This window comes from Podarcis filfolensis (assembly GCF_964270895.1).
Source record: "Podarcis filfolensis genome assembly, chromosome: 10".
Taxonomy (NCBI): Eukaryota; Metazoa; Chordata; class Lepidosauria; order Squamata; family Lacertidae; genus Podarcis; species Podarcis filfolensis.
Window position 1 is genome coordinate 39,550,680 of NC_139612.1, and position 26,566 is coordinate 39,577,245.

At 42.5% G+C, this 26,566-nt stretch overlaps 1 long non-coding RNA gene across 1 annotated transcript in view; it reads right to left on the reverse strand.

Annotated features, from left to right (window-relative positions):
* Positions 1-2,466: 2,466 nt before the first annotated feature.
* LOC310743333 overlaps positions 2,467-26,566 on the reverse strand; it is a 30,519-nt gene continuing 6,419 nt past the window's right edge. Inside the window, exons 2-3 of the long non-coding RNA XR_014538959.1 lie at positions 9,458-9,626; positions 2,467-3,136 (exon numbers count right to left, since the gene is read on the reverse strand). This is a non-coding gene — a long non-coding RNA (uncharacterized lncRNA). The remainder of the gene's footprint in view (positions 3,137-9,457; positions 9,627-26,566) is intronic.

Sequence of the window (26,566 nt, forward strand, 5' to 3'; positions counted from 1 at the left end):
AATGTGCCCCCATGAGGTGTACATGCCAAGACACCCATGAGGGGACAAGCAACCAAAATGGGCATCAAATCTTGTTCTGTGGAAACAGTCTGAAAGTATCAGAGGCCTGGGGGAGAGGGGCAGAATAGGAAAAACAAATGGCTCATGCCTTCTGTTTCTATACTGTCTCATTCTTTTCCTCCCTCATGTTGAAGATGTGGCAGAGGAGACAGGAAAGCCCTTGTACTTACTATGCCCTCCACATCTGAAGTCTAAGCTGCTTTTGATTGCATCTGCATCTGCAAGGCAAATTGGTTTTAGGTGGGTGGCATGGCAAGTGGGGTTGACATCATATCCCAGCAATCTCGATTTTCTTATTACTGGCTTTTTGGGAGATATTTTAGAGCCTGGAAAAAAGCATCAGTTTCAGGGAAAGGCGAAATTGTTTTTCAACTTTGACTGCTGTGTCCCTAGATTCACACACAGATTCCTGTAGTGCCAGCAGGACTGTTTTGCTCCTGGCATTTTATTTTGTTTTAATTTTTACCTCTTGGTATAGATAGCTGCTGCTCAGAATCTGTTTGGCCCCCTGTTATGGTTATTTTTAAAGTTTGTAGCTCCTGGACTGCAGTGTTCTTTGAGTTGTTATTTACACCTCTCTGACATAACTGCAAAATGTTTCACAGTCTGAATGGTGAGAAATGCAGGGGAGAATTGGGGCCTTTTTCACCTCCAGAAATGCTTAAGAAGCAGACAATGAAAAGGTGACAGTCAGAGTAAAAAAAGCATACTGGGTTCTCCTGTGAGAGTGACAAAAGTTGCTGAGCGCAGTGGGTGGATTTATGTACAAATTCAGAGGCTGTCTTTTTTTGTGTGTAAAGGTTAGCAAATCTCTTTCCTCACTTTCTTTCCCAGAAGTAACTTTATTTCTCCTATTTGTTCGACTGAAAAGCCAACTCTTCTCATGCCGAGTATAGTTAGGCCTGAGCCAAAACACAACCCCCTAATTTCATGGGCTACAAAGCGGAACCCCACCCCCGGCCTTTCACTGATGGTTAGTTGTGGTAGGGATGCTCGAGCATTTTGTTCAGACTGCATTTTGAAGTGAAGTGACTTGATTTGCTGGCCCGGGCTAATATGTGGATTGGAACACAGTTACCCTTCTGTTTCTTGAACTCTGGTTTTTGTGTCCTTAGCTCAAAAAAGTCAATATGCCAAAATGTATATTTTAGGTTAAAATACATATTTTGGGTTAAAATATGTAAAGAATGGGATGCGGGTGGCGCTGTGGGTTAAACCACAGAGCCTAGGACTTGCTGATCAGAAGGTCGGTGGTTTGAATCCCTGCGACGGGGTGAGCTCCTGTTGCATGAAGAGAAATGAAGAGAGACTAGACCAGGCACTGGGAAACTCTGCCCTCCAGATGTTTTGGGACTACAACTCCCACTAACAGGGGAGTGTTCCCTAGCTAACAGGACCAGTGTTCAGGGATGATAGGAGCTGTAGTCCCAAAACATCTGGAGGGCCGAGTTTGCCAATGCCTGGATTAGACAAAGGAGCCTGAAATTGCTTGGGAACCACGTGGGGGAGGAGGAGTCTGATAGAGCAGTGGGAAAGTGGGGACCTTCAGTCCTGGCAACTCTCTCATTGGGGCAAGACCTCAATGGGGAAGAGTTGCTGTGATCACTAGCCCTTCGCTGTTTTGGTTTCTTTGAAAAAACAGTTAACTTCACCGACAGTGGGTGTTTTATTGTTGACCTACTCCTGACTCGGGTCCTGACAACAACTAGGCAACTCTCCCTACCATCCTGCTCTGTGTTTCAGCAGCTTGGTGCAGGAATACATATAGGAAAAATTGCCAGATTGCCTAAGCAATTAGGTGACCCTCCCTTCTGAACCTCCTCTGCAACTAACTTCTGGTCCTGCAGAACCACAGAAGTTAATTAATTGTAGGTTTGGAGGTTTTCAGGGAGGGGGATAAATGCCCACTATCCCCCTAAAATATTTAGGCTCAAACGCCTTCCCAAGGATTAGGAGAGAAACAAGAATACATACTGTATAGTATGTGTAATACCGTATTTGTGCTTACAAACCATATTTGTAAGCAGTCTCCCTCAGCTGGATTCCATGCCTCTGTTTCCCATTCCTAAATTAATGTCTTAATTTAAATGTTTGAATGAAGTGTGATACATTTGTGATACATTTCTCTCCCCTCCCCCTGCTCTATTTGAGCCCTAACAACAGCAAATGACACGACTGTCGTTCGAAGAGTAGGGTTACACCCGTGCCTTGTTACCTCATTTTCATGACAAAGATTGTATCTGACATTTAATATCCAATATCTTTCAGGAAACAAAGTGAAGGGCTCCTCCACCCTGACCTTTTGCATGCACTCTCTCTGTGATTGGTTCATGCATTTCACTCCTCCCTGCATATTAGGGTCTCATCAATCAATCAAATAGTGATTGCAATGTAATATCAGAGGGCAGCATGATTTTCAAAGTGTGTCATCAAGGGTTTAGAAAACTAAAATCCTGCCATGCTTCAAGTAGTTGTTGGTTGTTCGTTTAAAACATAACACAAATAGGTTGGATTTTCTTGCGTGTCGCCCACATCACAAGATCTGTACTGCAACTGTATGGATTTTTGTGTAACACACTAAAATAATGCACAATATTCATGGTCAGCTAGCAACCTCTCCTAGCTGTAGTTTGCACAAAGGTGGCTCAGAAAGCCATTATGAGGCATTAAAAAAACACATACAAACGGGTTGCGGAAAATGAGTAGTGACATTTGATGGCTATAAGTACAACTGGCAACTTCTGGGATAAATTCCTAGGAACGGTTATCCTTTTTTGTAACATTGTAGAATTAAGAAACACGTGTCCAAATGAAACTGCAATAGTCTGAAATTAAAGATGGAACATTTCACTGGAATTCATAATGTTCAGCAGTATGGCAGATTTACACAACCCCAATTCACACCCACCTCACAAATTATAACATTAGAAGATGAACTCTAGATGTGAAAAGGTCACAGAGGAGCTTGTGAAAGAGCTTGTGTATGTTCTTTATGTGAGTGAACCGGTGTTACCTCTGAGTCTGGGATGATTTCAGGGTGTGTTTCTGGGAACAGCTAGATCTCTAGCAAGATTATCTGCAAATAATGCAATAAACCAGAGGTAAAAAAACAAAACAAAACCTCACCACACGTGAGTTACTCTCAAATCTGCCCCACCACACAATAGAATTGGATTTCCCTGCTGCTGCCACTGCTAATGGTGAGCCCCCCCCCCACAAAAGCTGTTGAAGAATATCTCCTTTCCCCTGAAAATTCATGGAAAGTGTCCCTCCAATTTCTCTGCTCACAAAAACAGGGAGATGCATTTTGACAGGCCACTTGTGCCCAGCTGTAACTAGATCAGATGAAGCACAGAAGAAAGGATTAAGATATTATTGAACAACATTAGTGGAGTGAGTTCTGAAAGCAACACCCGTGACTAACGTTACTGCCATCATCATCATCATCATCATCATCATCACCATTTTAGTGGTGCCTTTCTACAGGGCATGACAGGCAGTCATTTAACAGGCAAAGCAGTATGGAAATATGGTAGTAAGAAAAGTTACTTCCTGTTGTTTCATTGGGTCTGCCATGCAACATTTTCATACACCTGCTATTACAGTGGTCCCTGCAGTAGCACAGACTGAATGGCTGCAGGGAGACAACACAAACCTGGGGGTGGTGATGAGCCATGGTTGGCAGCTGCAAGAGAGATGGTCCCTATAACAAGCTGGAGATGAGGGGGTGGCAGGTGAATACTTGAGAAAGACTGCTTCCACCTGTGCCGGGGTACCTGCAGGGCATCCTTCCCCAACTTGGGGCCCTCTAGATGTTTTGAACTACCATTCTCACCAGCCCCAGCCAACACAGCCATGCTTTGACTGTCCCGTTGCTGGTGGTTTGTCATTATGGACTCTGAATACACTTCAGGATAAGATAATCTTAGTTTTGTTTCTGTTATGCTTAATAACCTTTTTGGAGAGAAAATGTTCCTGAAGTCCTCCCAGTTGTGAAAACTGCAATAAGGACCTTAAAATGCTTGAGAGGGGCCAAGTATTTGGTTGACATGTGGATGCCACCCTTTGCAACTAATTTGGGAGTATGGTTGTTTGTCAGTTTCTCATGGGAGTGTGTGTGTGTGTGTTATCACCTGTGGAAGATCTTCAAAACAGGACCTTACCCAGAAAACTGTCTGTTGTTGTCAGCTGCTTAGAGCATCATTTAATGCCATAATCATCACTGTTTTGCAATATGATTCTCTGTAATCGTTGCTGAAATTTACATATTGCAGTTGTAATGATATTTTGTCTATTTTGTTGTAAAATTATTCTTATTAATCCGCACTTTTTTGTGGTTGCTAAATGTGACGCAAGCATTCCAGATGGAGCCAGCCTCTGAGCAACCATGCAATTCACTCTCCTGCCCCATTCTACCCCCAAACTCTGCTTATGTTTTGCCCCTTGTTATCTTGGCATCGGCATGCTAGTGCAATGGTGCAGCAATAGCCGTGTAAATCCACTATGCCTGCATATCTTTGTGTTCTGCTGACACAACAGAACTGAGTGGCCCTCCTGTCCTTGTCCAGTGGCTACAACCCAAAGAAAGTACTGCACTGGCAAAAAGTTATTATGATAGTGAATGTTGCACTATGGGTGAAAGCAGAGCCCTGCAATTGTTAAAAAGGTCAACTCGCTGTCCTCTTTCCCCCCACTCTATGGCAACACTATTGATATAATAGATCAATGAACTTTAATGGAAATACAGCTAACATCTACTATGTTCCTTGATGTACTAGCATGACCCAAATAATTATTTGCCATTTTCTGGCAATACTGTTACTATGGTTTCCACCGAATGTAGCACAGGTCGGATGCTCTCTAAACAATGCATGCGCCTTTCCAGGGCAGAAAGGATGTGCTAAAAACTCATTTTATACTTGGTGAGAAAATAGGAACCACATATCCTTTTTACTGTGGTCTCTTAGGGGTTCGGGGAAAGGAATTATTCAGTGGCAAAAGGGACTAGATGAAATGAAAGCTAAGATCACCAAGAGATGGCTGGCTTCCCAGAATGATAGTAATTATTAAAGTGCCTTTGCACCATCTATTCCAAAGAGCTGAGTTGGCATCACATGTTTTAATAAATAGATCCACAAAAGGGAGGGAGAAGCATGCAATTAATTTGTCATTTCTCTATTATACAATGCATGAAAGAGCTGAAGTGCATAAATGCAAAATCAAATTCAGATGAAGAGCCTAGTGGGGGCAGTTGCACTGGGGGGGGCTTCCCCTCCCCCCAAATCCTCCTTTACAGCCTATAATATAGTGATCCAGCATAATTCCAGGCTCCCGTTCCATTCTCGTTTCTGCAAAGCACCTCTCTGTTTCTGTCTGAAGGTTTTGTTTCGTTTAAGAGAAGGACATTAAGAATGTAACTCATCTGCACTGAACATCAGCAGTAGGGAACCTGCTTCCAGATGTTGAACTCCAGCTCCCATCCGCTCCAGCCAGCATGCATTGGGTGGATGTGATTTCATATATTACTACTACTAAATTCCTACCACTCCTTTCCTCCAAGGAGCTCACAGTGGTTTACATGATGGTTCTCCCCTCTCTCCCATTCTACACTCAAAATCACCCTGTCAGTCTAGGCTGAGAGATGGTGACTGGACCAAGGTCAACCAGTGAGCTTTATGGTTGAGCAGGGATTTAAACTCTGGCCTCCAAGGTCGTAGCCCGACACTCTAACCACCACACCACAACGGATCTCTTATATAAACAAATAAATGTCTTTTATCGCGCTGCTGCAAAGTGATGAGGCTTCTCCCAAGGACTAATGAATGCATGCCTCAATTACATCTTATGTTTTTGCTCATAATTCCAGCATTTCTAGACTACACTTTCCTATAAAACATCACAAGGTGGGAAAACATTCAAAATTCTATAGTGTGATAATGCAACACTGGTGGGGAGGGAGTATATTGGCAGTCATACTGCTGCTAGCCTCATTAAGAAATTAGGATAGATTTGTCCTCCAGCCCCAGAAAAGAGAGCACACAAACCTCAAAGAACAGCAGCAGCAAAATGTAAAAAGCAAAATGATGGAGACACTTTGGTGTGATGGAAATGCTGCTGTTCACCCAGGCATGCCTTTGCATTAATTTCTCCCTGGTTATTAGTTAAGTATATGAATAAGGCTAAAACTGGCTGTAACCTGCCTGTAACAGCTCCCCTCTTCAGTAATGCAAATTTGTGCTGGCAAGCCAGAGAATCCAGATGGCAGACTGAGCACCAATGTAGCCATGCATGCTATGTTGCTCCCAGTTCCATGCCACAGCGGTCCTGATGCAAGAGGAACACGGTAGCTGTGTGTCTTGGCTTGCTTTGTGAGCCATTTGGGTTGCCTAAACTTCACTGCAGTGACCTGCTCTTGGCTTGTGGTGCACTGTGGTTTGGGTTGCACAGCTTGCTTGGTTGGGGTGTGCATGTGTTTGTAGCTGGATCACTCTGCTTCTGAGCAAGGAGGTTGAACCGCACAACCCCGCACAACTCTGTACTGCCCATCATGCAATGACTGGAGCTGCAATGTGGCACTGGGGGAATCTATGGATGAACCATTCACAAGCTCTTTCCATGAGGTCTGTTTTTAAACAACAACAATAACAACAACCCAGATACATTTCAATAGGTTTCCTCATACATATACTTGAACAAAACAATTGAAAAAAATATAAAAGGCAGAGGAGGAAATTCCCTGCCGAGATTATCCTTTGTCTATCTGTTACTGGCCCAAGCATGTTCTACTTTAGAATAGGCGACATGTACCTACTAGTCCTGGAATGTCTTGCTTATGAAAAACAGGGAGCTTTAACCATCTGATATTTGTGTAGAGTCAAAATCTATCCCTCCTGCCATCACTGAATAGATTAAGGTATGCATTCTTTAAAAGAAAGAAAGAGGAAGGGGGAACTCCAGAATACCTTTAATTTTTAGTCTTCTTTCATTCCAAGAGATTGCTGTCTCCAGCTAATTTCCTGTCTAGCACCAAGAGTGTCTAATTCAGGGGGTACCAAAACCCTGAATTAAGTTCCAAAGTTTAGGAATGACATGCTGCACATATTTTACACAGCTAAAGAGTCACCCAGCATCTTTGTCTGCTGTTGAGAAATTCCTTCATTGCAAAAATATTATTATTATTATTATTATTATTATTATTATTATTATTATGAGAGTTACCATCTCACTGCCCCCGCCCTCTGACACCTGGCAGCTCCTCTGGCTTGTAGCAACAGCATGGCAGACCAACATTCAACTAGTACTTCTTGTCTTCTCATGAGATTTCTGCCTGTTGCACTGCTGTTTGTTACAAGCGCAGTATCAACACCAGGGGGAAATGGTGGTGACCGTAGCAGTAGCAGCAGGGGTGCTGCAGAGAGAAAGAAAGAGGATCATGGGAGCAGGAATGTGGGGCTGAATCCTTGGCTGTGCATTGTGCTGCAATTATGCTAATGCAGCTGCTAAAAACATGAGAGTCCATTCAGAAGAGAATGGGGCAATTACGCCTATTATCTTCATAAGATGCCCCTGTTTTGCTAACCATAGAAGAATGGGGTGGGCAATATTTTCTTCCTAGGGCCACCTTCCTTCAGGGATAACCTATTGTGGGGCTGTGGGGTAGCTTTTGGTGGGACCAAAGCCAGTAATGGGCAGTACTAGAGCTTTGGCTTTGGGACACTTGGAAGGGTATGCCTGCAAGATTTGGTTTTGATAGCACATATTAGCATCTTTCATTATATAATAAATGATGCCATGCTTTTCTAGTCCTTCCAAATATTCTTTCAGTGCAATCCTATGCACGTTTACTCAGAAATAAGCTCATTCTGTTCCTTGGGACTTCTCAGGTAAGTGATTGCAACGTCAGCCACCTATTTACCCATCCCATGCTGCAAAAAAGACTGTAAAGTCCTCCCCAAATATTTGCAAGTCTCCAAAGAAAGGTTATTCCTTATTTGTGTAAAAAATTGTGTCTGCGTATGGATTTGTTGCATATGATATGCGGCATGATCAAGAGGACCTTCTCAACGGATCAGCAAGAACATGGTGGGACATGCTGGCTCTTTGAAGCCAGTGGACCAAAACCACTTAGGCTTTAAAGAAGAAGAAGAAGCTTTAATTGTGCCTGAGAGGCTATTAGAAACCTTTCAAGTGCAGGCTTTCAAGTGCTAGGCCAGCAAAGAGTCTGAAAAATTATTATGGGAAATGGGCATCGCTGCAAAAGTATCGCTTTGTCTTCTGCACAATATTGTCAGTGCACCTCAAGAAATGATAAGCATAGATGTGGACATGATATGTCCTCAGAGTCCATAAGATGCACAGGGCTTATTTGTTAACACAAATGGGAATGCAGATAAACAAGTTGACTTCTACTAGTTCTGTTGTCAGCCAATGCCACAAAGAGACCAGAGCCCACATTGCTTCTATCTTCTACTCCACACAAAAGAGGAACACAGAACATTGAATTTGGGGAGAAGTCATGGAGAAGCTCAAACATCCTCTCCAGATGGTGCATGCTTCCTGCAGTAAGTCTATCCAGTGGTGTAGCTTGGGTTGCCATCACCCGAGGCTGCACAGAGTTGGGGGGGGGGAATGGAGGGGGGGTGTATGAAATAGTGTCTGTGTCACTCTGGAGATTGCAGCTGGAGAGATGAAGAAGATGAAGATGAAGATGAAGATGAAGATGAAGATGAAGAAGAAGAAGAAGAAGAAGAAGAAGAAGAAGAAGGGTCGTTCTTTTGTCTGTGGAGGTTAATTCCTGACTGGCTTGGAAAAGCCATTTTTAACAGAGCCCAGCGATGGAAGCACACAGCTGTATTAAGACAGCACCAGGTGCTGAAATGTTGTGCTCCTAACAATTTCATGCCCAGGGCCACTGCCCCCATACACCCCCACGCTACACCACTGAGTCTATCTCAAGTCTGACAAATGGGGAAGTACTGGGACCCCTTAAAATCTACCTGCCTCCTAAGCCTAACTTCAGTCTTAGGTACAAGAGCTCCCACATATTGACCCAAACACAGCAACGGAGATGGGCCCATGATATCTGGTGGACCTGTTTCCTCACTCCTTGCATTCATTGCCCTTTCCCACAGTTCACTCTTTTGCACAAAGTGCAGCATTAGCGTACGGTAATTGCTGTCAACCTCCCACACCTCTCAGATCTACTGTGAGGAAGAGGCAAAAGGGCAGGAAAGGAAAAACGTGTGTGCACACACATGAGCTCGCAGGCTCAAAGATAAACAAAATACTTTGGAAGAAGTACAAGAACTAAGGAGCTACAATAACTGGGTCGCTGATTCTGAGCCAGGAAAAACATACACAAGTGGAAATAAGAGCAGTAGAAGAATTTTCATATTACCTCATCCAAAGGTTTAACGTGTCCAGACAGCAAGATGTTCTGTCTTCTGGAAAGTTATTGTGGGAAAGGAAGAAGGCATCTCTGAGGCATTTCCACACAGTCTAATCAGAGCTATTTAGAGATACGATTCATGTGTCCGTACACGTGTAACCAGAGATGTCTTCAAAACCTAATAAGAAGCAGAAGCAGCAAAAACATTAGGAGGACACATTATTAAATTGATCTCTGAACAACACAGTGTTTGGGACTAAAAAAACAAACAAACCCAACTGCATATTTAAATTATCTTTGGTGTAAGATGCTTAAACTTAGTTTATAACTATATGTGAATTCCCTGAAATGTAGGAAAACCACTGCAATCCACAGGACTCTCGTGATCATAGACCATTGGGTAAAACCTTTCCACATATGGCAGAGCAAATTTTTAGCACCTTACTACTATAGTTTGGCAAAAGGCACTGTTATTTAGATAACATCAATATAATGTGTCCTATCAATGTGAAATCTAGGATTTTGAACCCTCTTGGTATGGCAAACAAGATGTCCAAATGAGGGACAGATCTGCTAGGAAAGTAATAACAGGGGCTCTAAACCCAGAGTGGCCCCAGAAGCAACTTTAGTTCACATTGCTTTAAAAAAAAATGGCTCCAGTATTGATTAATTTTTAGTTGTATATATTTCAACAATCCCAAAGTTTGACAGTCAGTAGCACCAGGTTTTTTTTCCAGCTGGAACTCAATTCTGACACCATTCAGGTGGGTGCAAGAGAACAAGGGAGGAGTTCATGGTGACTTCCGGCACCCCTTTTTCTAGAAAAATAGCACTGGGTTGTAATGTTGTAAAAGGGCGGTGATCTGTCATGGCACAGCCCCATTGAAGAAGATAATAGTGGTTACCTAGACCTCATTGCTGCTTGTGAAAGGGCCCACATAGCAGCTCAAGCTTAAGGGCCCCAGAAACGGAGGTCCACAGCTGGTCCAAATGTAAGATTTGAAACGAGTGAATAAAAATTGTGCCTGGAAAAGTCTTTCGCTTTGGATCATTTTTGCCCAGTAAATACATACCTTACAGTTGCCTTTGTGTATTTGCTTTTCGCTAATCCAGGAAAAATTACTTGTGTGGTTTTAATGATGGTGTATTATAAAGTTTCCATTTTACTCAAAGGAGTGTGGGGAAAATATGCAGTAAAGGTCCTTTGTGGCTAGTGAAGGAAGAGCAGAGGAAGAGCTGGCCACTGCAGGCAACATCAGTTTACAGGTCCACAGTGGCCCTGCTCCTACTCCTGCTGCAGAGTCTGGCTTATTGCAATGTTTGAACCTGGGTTTGTGGGTTTGGAGAACAAAAAGGCATGAGCTCAGGTTCAGCTGCCATAGCAAGCCAGACTCTGGCATGTTTCCCAATAATGCTGCAGTAGGAGGAGGAGGAGGGAGAAAGAAAGAAAGAAAGAAAGAAAGAAAGAAAGAAAGAAAGAAAGAAAGAAAGAAAGAAAGAAAGAACCTTTCAGCAAGTTGTCAAGCTTCCTTGCCCCACCACCTATCTGAATATAGAAATGGGGACCTTTGGACAAAGAATGGCTGTGCAGCATACCACGCTGTTCACAAGCATGTCTTGATCAGGCCCCTTGTGTGTAAAAACAGGATAAACTTCACACGTAAATTTCACACTGGAAGAGGGGAATCAAAATTCAGGCTTTTGCTTTAAGGAGAATAGGAGGGGCACCGATCAGATGAGAAACCACATTTAAAATAAAAATAAAAAATCTACCACAGTAAATATGACCTTCTGCCCCTGACTCACTTGGCTGGTCAACCATCAAGCATTCTGCCTTATTGCCAAAGCCATGTACTGAACCACAGTAGTGTATGTTTCTTTTTTTAAATTTGTGCAATTCCCAGAAAATAAAGTGTGTTGTTATGTTTTGCTACAACAGCAATGTTTCTGGATTGTTCCACCTAATATTTAAAAGTAACAGAGCTTTCATTTTATTTCACCAAGCTAGCCACTTGGGAGTCCAGGAATAGCCAATGTTTACAAAAGAGTCTAGCTCATACAGTTAAAACTATATTTATTTATTTTAGCTAGAGGATGCAATCCTGAAGTCTCTTTTTCTGAGTTAGCTGCATTAATTTGGTCCGAGGAGACCCTGTAGTCTAAGATTGTTGCAGTGGGACGTGAGTCAGAGCCAAAGTGGTGCTTGGTGTAGTGGTTAGCATGTCTTCTTCTTCTTTGGCAATCACTCGTAGCCAAGTAAGATTGTGTTATGTACTGAGTTGAATAGGATCCAAACTGCAGCAGTCTGATTGGTCCTAGAACAATAGGATTCAGAATGCAGCAGTCTGATTGGTCCTAGAACAATGCAGCAGTATGATTGGTTGGCAGGAACCACCCAATCATGCTCCAGATAGAAGTGAATCCACAACCTGATTGGCTTACAGTAGAATTCCGGAATTAGCCAATCATGTGCAGCCCATTGTGTAAATAATGTATATAAAGCAGATACCTTGAGGGGACTTTCATTCATTCCTCCTCACCACTATGAGCTGAATAAAGAGCATGAAATCACTTTGCGACTCTGAGTATATTTCAGATTGTCTTCCATAAACACGGTTTTAACAATGAGTCTGTAAGTGACTGTGGAGGCCAATTCTGGATCCACACATCTTTCCACAGTGGGGACATTGGTTTCTGGGCGGGAGTTGATCACAGTGTGGATTTGCCAAGCATGCCTTCCTCTTAGCATGTTTCTCCCTTGCGTTCTGAGTTCGGGTGTCTTCAAAGCCCATGACACCTTTGGTAAAGGCTGTTCTCCAACTGGAGCACTCACAGGTCAGTGTTTCCCAGTTGTCAGTACTACATTTTTTAAGGTTTGCCTTGAGATGGTCTTTAAACCTCTTTTGTTGACCACCAGCATTACGTCCATTTTGTAGTTCGGAATAGAGCATTTGCTTTGGAAGACGATCATCAGGCATCCGTACATGACCAAGTCCAACGAAGTTGATGCTGAAGAATCATTGCTTCAACACTGGTGATCTTTGAGTCTTCCAGTACACTGATTTTTGTTTGTCTATCTTCCCAAGTGATGTGTAAAATTTTTCAGAGACACCGTTGATGGAATCTTTTGAGGAGTTGGAGATGGCGTTTATAAGTGGTCCATGTTTCACAAGCATATAGTAAGGTTGATAGTACAATAGCTTTGTAAACAAGCATTTTGGTTTCCCTGCAAATGTCCCAGTCCTCAAACACTCTGCACTTCAATCGGGAGAAAGCCCCACTCGCATTGCTCAGGCGATGCTGGATTTTGGCATCAATGTTGGGCCTTGTGGAAAGATAACTGCCTAGGTAGGAGAAGTGATTGACATTTTCCAACGTTACACCATTGAGTTGGATTTGTGGCGCTGCAGAGGGGTTATTTTGTACTTGTTGGTGCAGCACTTTGGTTTTTTGGATGTTGAGTGATAGGCCAAGCTTTTCATAAGCTTCTGCAAAGATATTTAGGATGATTTGAAGATCATGCTCTGAGTGTGCGCACACTACGTTTTCATCAGCATACTGAAGCTCTATGACAGAAGTTAAGGTAACCTTACTCTTTGCTTTCAGCCTGCTCAGATTGAAGAGCTTTCCATCTGTTCGATATATGATTTCTTCTCCAGTGGGGAGTTTCCCTTTGACAAAGTGTAGGATCATGGCCTTCACAGCCATTGTAACATATATGATGTAACATATATGACTGTTTGTTATCATCCGCCTGTTCTGCCGTTGAGGACTTCTTGGATCATTCTTTGTCTAGCTCCTTCCCTTTGACCTTACTGCCTTGGGTGACCCTGCTGGGAGTACAAGATTCCCGACGACTTCACTCACAAGGGTCATAGGAACATGCAAGCCCACTCACCACGACAAGGTGATGATCCAGCAAGTGGGGGTTAGCATGTAGGACTGGGGAGACCCAGGTTCAACCCTTCATTCAGCCAAGGAGATTACTGGGTGACCGTGAGCCAGTCACTCTTTTTCAGCCTAATCTATTTCACAGGGTCACTGTAAGGATGGAAGGAAAAGCAAAGGTTGCATAAAAATGTAATAAATAATAATTCAGCCAAACTCATTAAAAAAAATTCCTATCTTACAGGTTTCAGTAGGAGAGAGTCCCAGGCTATGTTGTTACTTTCAGGTGTGGCAGCTGAAAATAAACCAAGAAAGATGCTCATGTTCTATGTAGTAGTAGCTCAAGAATGTACAAAGGAAAATATTCAATTGTGCATTCAAACTGTGCTACAAAACACAGCCCAGTATTCTGTAGAATGAGCACTGAACAAAGCATTCAGCGAAAATATTTCATTATTTTTCAGAATAATGCATCCTTGCTCAAAATGATTCTGCACAAAATATTCCAACATACGTAGTAATGTACTATGGAATGTGAACTGCATCATGAACTAGTGAGGGAATTTTTCAGATTATAACCCTAGAAATGCTTGGCTGATTAGGTCAGATTGCTAATACAATATGTTCTTATTTTGTATTTTTATATTGTGAATTGCCCTGTTTTCTTTGGATGAAGGGTGGTATACAAATTTAATAAATAATAGTCAGAGAGAGAGAGAGAGAGAGAGAGAGAGAGAGAGAGAGAGAGAGACTACCTGAGACTACCTCCTTGTTCTCTTTGGCTTCCTTTTTGGGGAATCCAAAGCTCACCTGTCTGCTCCCTTCCCACCACCAGCACACCGCCCATATGTCAAACTTTCTCACTGGATCCTGCTTTCCTCGACTCTGTGCCCTGGTTCACACATTCAGACCTAGCAGGGATTGAATGGAGGTGCCAGTTGCATAACTCAGCACCTCCATGTAGTGCATGTCTTACAGCTGCATGTCTTATTTGTATGCATAGATGCACATTTTGAAGAGATCGCCACAATTTAAATAGAAATAGAATATGTTTCACCATAGTGGGGTAAGGAGGAATGTTATCAGGTGACTTGTGTGACTGTTCAGATGGCTCTCCAAGCGCTAGCTGTTGATGGGAGAGTTTGAGGCTCCCCCTGTTCTTAGGGTTCTCTAATTGGGATTGGGGAGCTCTTCAAATAGATGACCATTCTCTCAAATAGAGGTCACCCTATTCCAGAACCATGCGTTTCCATGGTAAAATCACCTGTCCTATCAAATTTCAGCTGATTCCATTTGCAGTCAGAATGTCTATTATCAACAATTGCTGCCTTCAACATATTCTCCAAGTGTTTTCATACACAGATTTGTATGCAAAATTATTCATTCTTGCATATGAATATATGAAGTTCCACTATATTGTCAGAAGCATCTAGCTGGCTACTATCCATTTGGGATTTGTTCAGAGATCTTTCATAGGTTTGCTCAATCTCCTTTCTAACTAGTGACCCCAGTGGCTAAATGTGAGCCCTTAAGCATATGAAACACATACCCTACCTTTGCATTATCTCCCGTTCACCTATGGCCTCTTCCCAAAATGGCATTTCTAGCTTTCCTACAGTTGCACTGCATCATATATTTTATAGTCTTAGGACGACACTCATAGTCATTTTCCCTACAGCTGGCACTTGTTTCTCAGTCTTGCAGTAGTGCTAAAACAATAGACTACTTCCTAGCTCAGCACACAGGTGATTTTTCAAAAGCACTGTGAATTTCACAAGTCATAAACCAGTCGGCAGTTTCAGAAGATGCCTCTGTATGAATAGAACCCCATTTTTTATTTTTTATTTTAATATAAATGAATCATCTACTCTCATGGGGGTTTGCACATTTTATGCTAAATGTTAAGAGAGCTGCCACTAATTTAGCCTCCTTCCTGTGGGTGCCAGTGCCCTGAACAATGAGTAATGAACTTTATTTGAAGGGAAAGGGCTTGACAGTTAAAAATGTAGGCTTAAATAGTGGACCTTGGAGAAAGCCAAATCACTACTGATGAGAACAACTGGCATAAAAAAAGATCAGCTGTAACCCTGGAAACAGGAACACTGAAGTGCCAACCTCAGCAACAAGCACACAGCTCATACCTGGTATTTTATATTGTGCCTTTGTTGTCTCACTGAAAACATGCTAATACGTTTTTTTCTCAGAACACATAAACAAGATGTTGCCTGGGGATAGATTTTAAAAAACACCCAAGTGTGCTGATGTGTCTGTCTATCAGCTGGCACAACAGTGGGTGTATCTGAGCAGCACCTGACAGTTGTGCAACGCTGGCCTTCACTTCAAGTACATCAGTGCAGGCTGAACTGTAACATGTCTAAATACAATGCCTGGCAAGCCTAAACCAATATCAACATGCATCTAAGAAAACTTCTGGGAAACAGAAGAAAGGAACTTTTGCTCATTAAAGCCCTCTTCAGAAAAAACCACTCAGGTGCTCAGCAGAAGGATGAGCTTGGCTGTGCTGGCTAGCCATGCTCTCAATACTGGGCGCCATTCACTGGTCATAACATTTCTTCTCTGCCCCAAGCATGATGTGTTCAATTCAATGCATGAAAGAGGCCTCTATGCATGTACAGCTGTATGCATGTGGGGCTTTCTGTGCAGTTGGGAACCTCAATCTCACAGGGTTCCAGAGTATCAGGGATGTGGACTAGAGGGGTACACTGATATCAGGTTCCAGACATAGGACATCCCAAGAGGACCACACTTGTACATTCCCTTGGAGAGGGCTCAACTTGCACAATGATGTGTTCATTCTGGGAGCCTTTGCTCATGACTGCAGCAGTATGTCCCCACAGTAGCTTCTTTCCATATCTCTGCCACCATATAAACAATTCCCTCCACATAGAATTCCGTTCTCTGAAGGAGTAGGTGCAATGTGTGGAGTTGCAGCTGGATCCCTCACTGTCACCAAATGTCCAGGTGAACTCAGCGGTTTGGAGTGTTCATTACTCAACTTTGGTTGGTGTGCCAACTATGGCTGTTCCTGGACAGGAAGAGCCTTGTCATGGTGTTCCATACATTATTAACCTCACCACTCCGATGTGCTATATGTGGTGCTACCCTTAGGCCTGGTTTGAAAGCTGCGCAAGCTGGAGTAGCTAGGGTGCTTAGTTGGGTCATTCAGTTTTACACATATTATCCCAGTGTTGAAAGATCTGGACTGACTACACATTAGCCACTAGGACAAGTCCAAAGTTTCGTTGCTGATATTTAAAGTCACAAACTTAAATATCTTATGGACTGCTTTTCCCTGGTAAACGAGAACCTGCTGTTTAAGATCTTCTAAGGAGACTCTATTGGCCACTCTATGACCAGCAGATTGTTTCTTAATCACAATGTAGAAGTGGTCTTTTTGGCCGTTATACTCACTGTACTCTGGAATTCCATCTCTTGGGTAACTCATGAGATGGATACAGTAATGACATTTAAAAGCATCTTAAAACATCTGGAACCACCACACTGACTACCCCAATCCAGCCTAACCCTCTCACAAATATCTTGTTTTTTTATCTGGAGGCTTTATTTATTTGTATGAAAAGACATTAGGTCACAAAAGCTGTCACCTGAAGTGGTACAGAACAGGTCCAGGTTTACTACCTCAGAACTAGGCTGTGGAAGGGGTTTGCAAATATGAAACAACAACCAATGAAATGATCTAAGACCCGAAATGGTCGACATATTGACCATGATTTAGGCCCTGGATTGTTTTAATTGTGTTTTAAGCAACCACAGATGAAGATCTGGATTAGGACCATGGTGTGTGGGGAAGGGGTCTGATTCTTCTCACACACATCATCTGAAGCATCATCACCATCCCACACTCAGAAGCAATGGACAAGTCAGAGAAAAATAGCAGATTGGGGTATTCTGGGGAGGAAAACAGCATGGGTGGGAGTAACACCCCCTCCTCACATGCTGGATCAGAGATCTCTGGGGCTTCTATTTTGTGTAAATTATCACCAGATAATCATTTTAACACACTTGGGTCTCAGCAGTATTTCATTTAGAATCCAAATAGGATGGGCAAGGCAAGATTTGTGAGATTATTATTATTTATTGAATTTATATACTGGTCTCAGGGCAGTTCCCAGAAAAAGCTAAGTCTTTTTCTCAATGCACTTTAGAAAATTACAAATTATGTGCAGTGTCTTCTGTATATAGTCATTCTTTCAGGGGGTTTTTACTACAAGCATTTAAACATTTATGACTGGATCTGTCTCCTCTTCAGGAGCAGAAAATGGAAAAGAGTCACAATGGCAGACAGAGAGAAAACTGATGGAAAGTACAGCATTAAGTCATCACCAGCATGAAAATGCTTACAGCAAAGAGCCCAAGGGAGATGGAGAAAGAGACACAAAATGCTACCTACAGCCTATGAAGCACATTAATAACAGTGAAGAAGCTGCCTCATAGCATCAACAAAGTAGCTCAAGGTTTCGCAGATCTAACCTGACACCATTCCAGCGATATCAGCACATGACTTCAAACACTGCACCAGGAGACAAGGAGCTTAATGACTACTCTCTGGTTTAGCACACTGAATATTGGTAATATTTTTGAAACTCATAAAGTATCATCTGTCACCTTCAGGCAAAAAGAAAAAAAAGCACATTGCTGTACTAAGTAAAATGATCTTAGAGAAATATGTCAGGCCAGAACTTGACAGCTGTGCCTTAAAATAAACAAACATACATTGAGAGATTTTTCTTCAGCTCCACTTTTTCTGCGATGGGGAAGAGAACAAGAAGTGTGAAAATTCAAACACACACCTGATTCAAAGACACTTTCAAAGTCTATTCATTTACTGGTATGAGGTGTTGGATAGTTCTGATAGGTGTTCATCCTTTAAGCAAAGCTGGATTTTTAATTTATTTTTTAATGTAGGGCCACAAGGATAGTACAGCCCACGGATCCCAACACTAGAACCCACAGTTCCTACCCACTCACTGATCCTCTTCTTCCTACCCCTGCAAAGAAACGACTGGAAATAGAAGTCTTCCTAAGGAAGAGAAGGGAAGGTGTTTCCTAGACACCTTCTTCTATAAGTTAAGAATCAATCTTCTCATCCATTCATCCCACCTGAAGTTCAGCCTCAGGTACTGTCACTATTAGCAGGAAGCCTTCTGTTCTCTATGCTGTGACTACTCTGTTACACAGAGATACCACATCAGACAATTTGTCCATCTAGCTCAATAATATCTACTGTGACTCATACCAGCTTTCCAGATACTTGGGCAGAGATCTTTTACATCACCTGCAACTGTCCTCTGAAATAAAACTTTAAAAGGTGGGGCTTTCATGTGCTCCATATTAAAGTTATAAGTACATAAAATGCTGTGTTTTAACGCATTGTATTGAAAATCCTGTAAAGGCAGTTTACCATAGGCAAAAAGTTGCACTTTGTCAAAAGCGTCAATGAAGGCTGCTATTTTGCCATTTCAGTGCACTAAACTACCTGATGACTCATCACCGGAAACAGGAAGTCCTGAGCTCTCACAGCAGGAAACTGAAACATGAGAAGCCAGCCAGTGGTTTATTGGAGATGGCTAATACTGGCAGCAGCAGCTGTTGAAGAGAAGTTCTGTAATGATTAACAAACTTAGCATCTCCCTCTCGGGCCAGATGGTGGAAAGTTTACTGAACAGCATAAAGGACTGAACCCCATTGCTTGTTTGCAATGTGCTACTTGGCCATTTTATAACACTTATCTTATTGTAACTAGTATTTAAGACTGTTTGGCAGTAAAGCTTTGGAACTCATTTTTGTGGTGGAGAGAATTCATTTTGACACAAGGTCCAGATCAGGGATTCTGATCTGGTCCCTGTGTGCTTCGCTGGAGTGTGTATCAGCATGTCCCACCTTGTTATTCCCCGCCCCCATTCTGCCCATTTCATAATGTGTTGAGTGACACTTCTGGGTTCAACTCCATGCACGTGTGTGCAATCACTCATCTTTTGGGTGCTTGTTAATCGGTCATTGCCTGTAATAAAAATACTGTAGATTGAAATGTCCATAGAACACAATACCCAGGGCATGTAACCCTATCATGAGGCAAAGTGAGGCAGCTACCTCAGGGAGGTGGAAAAGGAGCAGCAGTGGTGCTGAGGTGTTGACGCACATATAGCTAATTAGCTGCATATAGGCAGGATTTAATATTATGAGGCAATGTGAATATATATTTTCCAAGAATAAGGAATGCATGAAATAATATTTAAAGGTCCGTGTGGAAGAATATGAATAGAGTGAGTTATCAGCACCTTAGTTTGAAGGGACAGAGGGGAAGGGGAGAAACCTGGCACCATTAGTGGAAAGATTTTAAGGTTTTAATTATTGTAACATCTGCAAGTACGCCCAGGCTGCTTGTCTACACTCCTGTGAGGCAATTTTTTCTGGTTTCTGCTTCTATGAACTACAAATTTGGCTTCCACCACCAGTTAAAGTGCTTGACGATATCAGAGTGACACAACAGAACTGGAGTGTGCCACTGAATCTGACTCACAAACCACTTCGTTCCCATAATCCAGTCTGTCGGCTGCCTAAAGGCAGTGCAAAGAGATCCATGGACATCTTCAGATACCGGCAGCTTCTGTACATGTTTAATGCAAACACTGAATCCCTACACTGACTTTTTGGAGCAGACTTCTCTGAACTCCCATTTCAAAAGAGCCTGGAAACCTGCTCCTTCCAAAAGGTGAAGTTTGGAACAATGGAGGTGGAGGGAAGTCACATTGAAGCCAGTATATCAGAGGGTCTCTATAATGAGGCAAGCAAGTCAAAAGCAGGGCCATTCAACCTGCTCAGAAGAGCAAGGTTAAAAATAGCTGACTTTCTCCTATGATATCTGTCACTGGTTTTTTATTGGAGATTCATGAAATTAAAAATGTGAGATCCAATGCTCACTGCATTATCCATTTCATGAATCGCATTTGTCTAAATAATTTATATGCTCCCTCCACCATCATGATAACAGTGAGTTTGGATATCCTTCATTATGCTTATCCTCCAGACACCCACTGTGAGGTAGAGTAGACTTATCCCCCTTTCTACAGATGGGGTATTAAGGCATAGGGAGATTAACGGATGGGATTTTCATAAGTCTTTACTTTGCCCATTTATCCAGCTGAGAGCATTCTGTGGTGCTGGATAAACCAATGGGCTGAAGGCCTTTGCTCTCATGTGATTCTTTGAAAACAAACAATTTTACCACGGTCATTTTAGTTATCATCTGAAGCTTCCATCTCATGTTTGCTTGCCCATGATAGTCACTTTCATTGTGTGTTATCAAGTACTTCATCAGTGGTGAGAAGTGGGGAAAGCTTGCTGTGATGAGCTTAAATTAGGGATGATTGAGACTTTTGTCTAATTTCCAGGTAAAGTGAATCAGCCTGATACATACTTCCTGAGTGAATACATGGGTCAGAATGCAGTGGCCTTTCAGTTTTCTTGCATTACTCCAAAGTTTGGAGTACAATTCTTGCCTCGGGGAAAGGGTGCCAAAATGTGTACTTAGATTGCATTCCTGTGCACATTTAGTTGCGACTTACATCTCAGTAGACAAGTGAACTTAAAACACACACCTATAAGACAATGGCTGCCAATAACTGTCAGAACTGACACTGAATGATCTTACTGCACCTGAGGTGAACCACAAAATGGCATCTCCCTCCTCACCATGACAGGAGTCCTACTTTAGAGTTGAAGTTTTCAAATTCATCCTTGAATGATCTCCAGCCATTTAAGCAAAAACCACTTTGAGCTTCCCATGCATTGTACTAATATTGACTCTATGGAAATGTAGTATTTCCTCGTCAAGTCGCTCAGTAGAGCAAAACTTTGTTTTTTGTCCTCAGTGCATCAGTGGTAGTTGGTGCCCATTGCGGCTGGAAGGGCAGAAGGCAGGGAGACCAAAACTGGGTGGAGCCAGAGCCAATGGCAGGTAGCGACAGAGCCAACAAACTTTAGTTTTGTCTTCATCCTCCTCCCTGCTGTGTTCTACAAGGGCAACACAGAGTAAAGAGGACAGTGCTGACGACCAGACCCACTGCTTGGACTGGTTGTATGCAGGGCTTTTTTCAGCTGGAACTCGCTGGAACTCAGTTCCGGCACCTCTCAGATGAGTGTAATTGCCGGTATAAGAGAACAAGGGAGGTAGGTGTTCATGGTGAGTTCTGGCACCTCTTTTTAAAATTATTTTTAAAAGAAAAATAGCACTGCTTCCACAATGCACCAGCCTCCACTACCATCCCCTGGTGCTTAAAGATAAAGACATCAATCTATCACCTGATGATCCTGCAGCTGTGACCAGTGGTTCTGGGGGCATATTCAATGGTATGTTATACCATTTGTACTATAGCCATTTTCAAAGTATTCAGTGGATTTAATAGATTTTTTTAAAGAAAACAACCTAGTTCTCTGTTGCAGCTTGCTGTTACTGGTGGGCCCCACATCTGAAAAGGTTGAATTCTATTGACATTCAAGGTGGGGAAAGAATGACATTTTTTCATTGACAAAATACTGTGGCTTGAGTATGGGGGAAATGTGATTTCTTAGCAACATAAATCGTTCTGTGAGTAAATACATCTGGCTGCCTTGCAATGAATGAATAACAACTGCAGTTTTAGTGTGTGGAAAAATCATAGTTTAGAAAGGCCACAATAACTGAGAAACAATGGGACATTTGCATATATTTCAAGGAAGTGATATTTTCTCATGCCACCCATACAAGCTGATGACTTACTGGAAGTCTGCAAAACAGGTTCCCAACAATTTGCATGATTTTAGCAACCTCCATATAATGAGACAAATTCGCTGGAAAGCAATACAGAATGCATTGTTAGTGAAAAGGAATATTGAAGGAGTCTTCTCCATTGAGTTTTCAGAAGGATGACACATGTTAGAAGAAGATAACAGCAAGAAATGCACCAAAAGATCAGGGATTTCTAGGAGTGAATCTACCAGAATGCATATATGTTAATTGGTGCAGTATTAGAAAGATCAAATAATCCTACAGCTGAGATCAGTGTTTATATTCTCATACCCGTCCTTATTTTTAAAAAGAAATAAATCTGTGATTGAATGCCAAAAAACCCTTCTGAAGCAGTGGCTCCCTTGATTAAGATTTCCCATCTTGGCAAGTCCTAAATCAAGAGACATCAAAGTACTTTCAAAATAAAGAACAGCTGAAGAAAAATGTATGAGATGACAGAAGGCATAAACAATAATACCATGCATATGTTTAAGTCATCTGAAAGTGATTGCAGTGATGTGTAAAATATTCGGAAATAAACATTTAAATGGCAGCTTAATTCCCCCAGGGAGAAAAGTCTGCTTAAACCTTAAATAAATCCTGTTTAGACTAAACCACATCCGTTCTCCCCTTTTCCTTTAAGAGCACTCTCAGCTTCTCTGATTGGCTCTGTATAAAGAAAGATCTTCTGTGCTGCTGCAGATTTTCATTCAAACAAATGTGGAATCAAATGCATTAAAAGATGTAGAAAGCCCACACAGGTCTTCTTCACCACTTGGTCCTGAAAGTAAGGCATATGCAGTTGCATTATGCCCTTGGTAGATTACACTCTGCAAATTGCTAATGGACGGTAGACAGAAATAATTGTTTATAGGAAAGGAATATGGTTGGGGAGTGCATTTCATATATGTACCTTATAGGGTACATAAAGGTAAAGGGACCCCTGACCGTTAGGTAGTTAGGTCCAGTCGCGAATGACTCTGGGGTTGCGGCGCTCATCTCGCTTTACTGGCCGAGGGATCCAGAGTACAGCTTCCGGGTCATGTGGCCAGCATGACTAAACCGCTTGTGGCGAACCAGAGCAGTGCACGGAAACACCTTTTACCTTCCTGCCGGAGCGGTACCTATTTATCTACTTGCACTTGATGTGTTTTTGAACTGTTAGGTGGGCAGGAGCTGGGACCGAGCAATGGGAGCTCACCCCGTCATGGGGATTTGAACTGCCAACCTTCTGATCAGCAAGCCCTAGGCTCTGTGGTTTAGACCACAGCACCACCCGTGTCCCTATGGGGTACATACATTGCCTATAAAAGCTCATGCTGCCACAAACCCAGCCAATTCCTAAGCCCTGGCTCAGATTTTTACCAGGCAATAAAAGCTTTGTGTGGTAGAGATATAGCAAGGTACCCTTCCCCTCTGCTATGCAAGACTCAAAGTAATGTTTAAAATAGGTCAGGGAAAGCAATGTGGTGCCATCCTGATGCTGTCGGACTCCAACTCCCATCAACCCCAGCCAGCATGGTCGATGGTCAGGAATGAGAGCTACAATCCAACAACATCTAGAGAGTGCTCTGCTGGCCACCCCTGTTGGCCACCTCTTTTATTTTATTTTCTTTGGTAATCACTCTTGGCCAAGTAAGATTGTCTTCCATAAATATGGTTGTAACGGTGTGTCTGTAGGTGACTGTGGAGGCCAATTCTGGATCCACACATCCTTCCACAGTGGGGACATAGGTTTCCAGGCGGGAGTTAATCACAGTGAGGATTTGCAAAATGTGCCTTCCTCTTAGCTCACTTCTCCCTTTCGTCCTGAGTTTGTGCTTCTTCCAATTCCATGATGACTTTGGTAGAGGCTGTTCTCCAACTGGAGTGCTCACAGGCCTGTGTTTCCCAATTATCTGTGCTTATAGTGCATTTTTTTAGATTTTTTGAGAGCGTCTTTAAACCTCTTTTGTTGTTCACCGGCATTTCGCTTTCTATTCTTAAATTAGGAATAGAGGAGTTGCGCTCTCAGGCATCCAAACAACATGACCAGTCCAACAAAGTTGATGTTGAAGAATCATTGCTTTGACACTGGTGATCTTGCTTCTTTCAGTACACTGACATTAGTTCGCCTATCTTCCTAAGTGATATGTAAATTTTTTCAGAGACACCGTTGATGGAATCTTTTGAGGAGTTGGAGATGGCGTTTATAAGTGGTCTGTGTTTCACAAGCATAAAGTAAAGTTAGTATATACTGTATATATACTGATATACACTGTTGGTGATCCTCTCGCAGCACATCTGTAGGCACAGCTGCTGGTTTTGAATGGCTCTTTCCTCTCTGATCTTAGAAAAAGAGACGGGGCAACCATACTTTAAGTCTTCTACAAAGTGCACTCAAATCATACATTACTTTATGGTGGAGGTAAAATGAGCACCTGCAAACCACCTCTGTACCAGGGGAGGGGGACTGCTACAGTAAATGTCCAAATCGCAATCATCCTTAAAAGAAAGAAAAAATAACCATCCAACCAACAACTTAACAATAGTTGTTTACAGGGGGAACAAAGAGGAAATGGTGAGGAGAGGACTCCAATAAGGAGAATGCTGAGCTGCATTCTTGTGACCCAGCAGGGAAATGTCACATATCTTTGGTTGTGTACTGATGCTGTGTACAAGATCACCACCAGGAGAAAAGAGCAAGGCAGGCTGATAGAAGTGTTACTTGCAATTATCACTGGATCAGCATGTTACATACAACCCCTGTATCCTTTATGTGTTTTATTCTAAGGCACAGAGTTTGAGTATAGAGAAGAGGCTGTATCTCAGCTTTCCCCAGCCTGGTGCCATCCAGATGTTTTGGACTACAGCAACCAGGCAGCATAGGGTTGAAGAATCAGGTTGAAGAAGGCTGCTGCACCTGAAAGGTCCCTTTTTGGAAAGCAAGTTTTTGTGCTAAACTGTCTCCAGTTGTATGGCAGGCACTGAAATAGGCCCAAGTAACCAGGCTTTGAGGATTAAGGAAAGGTGAGTATGAAGTGGGCCAGTGTGGCATAATGGTTAGAGGGATGGACTAGGACTTGGGAGAGCAGGGTTCAAATCCCCACTCAGCCATGAGCGACCTTGGACCAATCTCCATCTCTTAGCCCAGGGGTCAGCAAGGCTTACTGGGCATGGGCTGGATCACTCCCACGGAGATCCTCCATGGGCCAGCCGGCACAGCGCAACACAACGCTGGAAATCGCGTCTGCACATGCCCAGATGCCGAAAATCATGCCTGCACAGAAGCGATTTTCAGCGTCTGGGCATGTGCAGAAGCGATTTCCGGTGTTTGGGCATGCGCAGAAGCGATTTCCGGAGCCGCGGAAGAGAGTCCCCGCGCTGTGCTGCGCCGGTTTAGCGCAGCACGTGGGGACTTGCCAAGTGGGCAGCTCAGTTTGGGTCAGTTAAACGGTCTCTGTGGGCTGTTTCCAGCCCATGGGTCTTAGGCTGCCAACCCCTGTCTTAGTCTAACCTACCTCACAGGATTGTTGTGAGAATTAAATGTGGAGGGGGAGAGCCATGTACACCACCTTGAAATCCTTTGGAAATAATGGTGGTATATAAATAAAATAAATAAGAGTGCCTTTATCAGGTATAACAATACCTACTTTTGTAGTAAAACTGCAATTACATGTCAGTCACATTATCATCTGGTGGACTCTTCTTATTTGATAAAATGGGATCCAGTATTAAAATTCCCTGAAATTAAGCATTTCCATCACATGACCAGAAAGATTATTTTGGAATACATCTATTATCAGCAACAAAGCATTCCCTTCAATCCCATTATCTGTGCTATTGTGTTTTATGGCACAGATAAAACGTACCATTTTAAGTCAAATTGTTCTCTTAAAATGCCCAGTTTTTCATCTCTAAGCAGTATAATAAATGGCAGACAGAAGGGCACCAGGAGAGGGCTTGTGGGTTCACCTACATTAGAGATGAACCTGCTACAAATATACTCTAGCTTTTGCATTGACTCAGCATTGTCACATACAATATTATCTCTCTTGCCATGCCAGCATCTGCAATATCGCCACGCTGGACCTTTCTGGAAAACTAAACAAAGCTTTCTTCAGATGGAACTAATCCCAAATGATACTTCTGCAAGTCTCAGTCTGGTATCAGTAGTGATAGGTTCTGCCCTAACATAAAAGATAAATGGAGGGGGGTTGGGTAGCTTTGTGATAGCAGAGAAGCTATATAATGGGTCACTCTTCTTCTCTTTCTCATTTCTTTAACTCTGGATAGATGTGTTCTCCAGCACACTTGAAGAGGGATGTGTAGCCTAAAATAAAATCCAGGACAGTAGAAGAGGAAATAAAACAATGGTTCTTTGCCAAAGTATATTTTGTAATAAAATAGCTGTTATGTACTAAGCTTGGATCCTAGAACAA